The following is a 3,421-nucleotide window of genomic DNA, read 5'->3' on the forward strand; positions in this document are numbered from 1 at the left end:
AAACCCCCAAATTTAAACTTTCACAGTGCAGCATTTTTAATGGAATAGACCCATGCCTTCAAATCTAAATTGAAAGCCGCATTTTATTAAGGCCTTTTCCAAGTGTAGACCATAGCCCAGAAGCAAGCATCAAAAGCTTAAACCAGTTTCCCAAGGTGTGCTCTGCAGATCTAAAACTGGAAGTCATTCATTTATTCAACAAAATATTTATTGCATTCCACATACTCATGGAAATACTAACAGTGGGGATACAGCAGTGAATAAGTCAAATTCCCTCTCTTCTCATGGAACTTATATCCTGGTGGGGGGTAGGGGTAGATAGTAAAGAAAAATTTACACACAGACACACATACTCACACACCCACCCACACACACACACACATGTATACACACATTGTCATATTGATAAGTGCTATGAAAAAACACAAGGCAACTATATATTTTTTCAATTGTTCTTTTTTTAAAATTCTTTATTGTTTAAAGTATTACATAAGTCTCCTTTTTTCCCTATTGACCCCTCCCCGCACCCCCCCCCCACCCCCTAGCACATGCTCTCACCCCCCACCTCTGTGAAGGCAACTATATTTTAAATAAGATGGTCAGGAAATGCCTCTCTAATAAGTGGTTAATTGAGCAGAGAGACCTGAATGAAGTGAGGGAATGCGTCATGGGGGTGTCTGGGGAAGAGCATTTCAGGAAGATTACAGCAAGTAAAAGGCCTTGAGGCAGGAGGTCAGTGTAATGGGAACACAGTGACTGAAATTGTAACTGGTGGGAGATGAGATCATGGAGGCAATGAAGGTCCAGATCAAATAGGGTCTGATATACTACTGTAAGGATTTTGGCCTTTACTGTGACTGGGTTGGGGAGCCATTGGAAGATTTTGAGCAGAGGGATGACATGACTTGGGTATTTAAAAACTGTGGTATGGAAAGTAGACAATGGGAGCAAGGTGGGAACAGGGAGATGAGTTAAGTGGTGATATCAACAACCCAGGAGGAAGATGGTGGCAGTTTGGACTACAATGGTTGAAGTGGAACTGGTGAGAAGTGGTCAGATTTGAGCCAATAGGATTTGTTTATTTTTGTATGTGATGTGTTAGAAAAAGAGAAACTTCCAAGATTTGGGAACCAGAAAACTAGAAAGTGAAGTTACCATTTATGAAAATGGGGAAGATGAGAAGTAGCCTTGGAGAGGCAGATGTCAAGGGTCTGTTTCTCAACATGTCAAGTTTAAGATGTCTGTTATACAGCCAAGAGGAGTTATTCATTAGACAGAACATGCCAGGCCAGAAATGAGGGCTGGTATATAGGGGGGGAGAGTTCTATGGACAAAGGATTTTGAAATGCTGGGTAAAGCAGAGCAGGCTCTTTTACTCTAGGACTCCTTAAAGTTTTAACCAAAATGTACTTTGTGGGGCCCAGACCTGCGAGAGGACAAAGGTGTCGTGAAAACCACCGCTAACTCAAACCCAAGATGGGAAAGGAAAAGACTCACATCAACATCGTCATCATTGGACACGTAGATTCCGGCAAGTCCACCACTACTGGCCATCTGATCTACAAATGTAGGGGCATCGACGAGAGAATCATCGAGAAATTTGAGAAGAAGGCTGCTGAGATGGGGAGGGGCTCCTTCAAGTGTGCCTGGGTCTTGGATAAACTGAAAGCTGAACGGGAGCGAGGTATCACCATTGATATCTCCTGTGGAAATTCGAGACCAGCAAGTATTATGTGACCTTCATTGATGCCCCAGGGCACAGAGACTTCATCAAAAACATGATTACAGGCACATCTCAGGCTGAATGTGCTGACCTGATTGTTGCTGCTGGTGTTGGTGAATTTGAAGCAGGTATCTCCAAGAATGGACAGACCCATGAGCACGCCCTTCTGGCCTACACACTGGGTGTGAAACAGCTGATTGTTGGTGTTAACAAAATGGATTCCACTGAGCCACCCTACAGCCAGAAAAGATAAGAGGAAATTGTTAAAGAAGTCAGCACCTACATTAAGAAAATTGGCTACAGCCCTGACACAGTAGCATTTGTGCCAATTTCTGGTTGGAATGGTGACAACATGCTGGAGCCGAGTGCTAATATGCCTTGGTTCAAGGGATGGAAGGTCACCCATAAAGATGGCAATGCCAGTGGAACCACGCTGCTTGAAGCTCTGGATTGCATCCTGCCACCAACTCGTCCAACTGACAAGCCCCTGCGTCTGCCCCTCCAGGATGTCTACAAAATTGGTGGTATTGGTACTGTCCCTGTGGGCCAAGTGGAGACTGGTGTTCTCAAGCCCAGCATGGTGGTCACCTTTGCTCCAGTCAATGTTGCAACTGAAGTAAAGTCTGTTGAAATGCACCATGAAGCTTTGAGTGAAGCTCTTCCTGGGGACAATGTGGGCTTCAATGTCAAGAATGTGTCTGTCAAAGATGTTCGCCATGGCAATGTGGCTGGTGACAGCAAAAATGACCCACCAATGGAAGCAGTTGGCTTCAAAACTCAGGTGATTATCCTGAACCACCCAGGCCAGATCAGTGCTGGATATGCACCTGTGCTGGATTGTCACACAGCTCACATTGCTTGAAAATTTGCTGAGCTGAAGGAGAAGATTGATCGTCTTTCTGGGAAAAAGCTGGAAGATGGCCCCAAGTTTTTGAAATCTGGTGATGCTGCCATCATTGATATGATTCCTGGCAAGCCAATGTGTGTTGAGAGCTTCTCTGACTACCCTCTTCTGGGCCGTTTCGCTGCTGGTGACATGAGACAGACAGTTGTTGTGGGTGTCATCAAAGCAGTGGACAAGAAGGCAGCTGGAGCTGGCAAAGTCACCAAGTCTGCCCAGAAAGCTCAGAAGGCTAAATGAATATTATTTCCAACACCTGCCACCCCAGTCTTAATCAGTGGTGGAAGAACGGTCTGAGAACTGTTTGTCTCAATTGGCCATTTAAGTTTAATAGTAAGAGACTGGTTAATGATTACAATGCATGGTAAAACCTTCAGAAGGAAAGGAGAAAGTTTTGTGGACCATTTGGTTCTTTTGTGTGTGTGGAAGTTTTTAAGTTATTAGTTTTTAAAATCAGTACTTTTTAGTGGAAACAACATGACCAAAAATCTGTCACAGAATTTGAAACCCATTAAAATAACAAAATTTAATGAGAAAAAAATGTATTTTGTGAACATCCAAGAGAAGGATTTAAGTTTTATAAAACTTATTTAGCTTATTTATTAAGTTTCATAATACGTATTTTAGGGAGCTTTAAGTCACATTACTATTCCATAGAATATCCTTTGGAGAATACTGTTGAAGACAGTGAATGCTAATATTTTAATATCTCTACCTTGAAGCAAGATATTACACAAAGCAATATAATTTTGGAATTATATCTTTTAATTAGTACCTGATTACTTCTGTGCTTCTTT

General features: G+C 42.5%; 1 pseudogene; it reads left to right on the forward strand.

Moving 5' to 3' along the window:
• The first annotated feature begins 1,423 nt into the window (after positions 1-1,423).
• On the forward strand, positions 1,424-2,961 carry LOC102438110 (annotated as a pseudogene).
• The last annotated feature ends 460 nt before the right edge of the window (positions 2,962-3,421 follow it).

The sequence above is a fragment of the Myotis lucifugus genome, unplaced genomic scaffold (assembly GCF_000147115.1).
Source record: "Myotis lucifugus unplaced genomic scaffold, Myoluc2.0 scaffold_95, whole genome shotgun sequence".
Taxonomy (NCBI): domain Eukaryota; kingdom Metazoa; phylum Chordata; class Mammalia; order Chiroptera; family Vespertilionidae; genus Myotis; species Myotis lucifugus.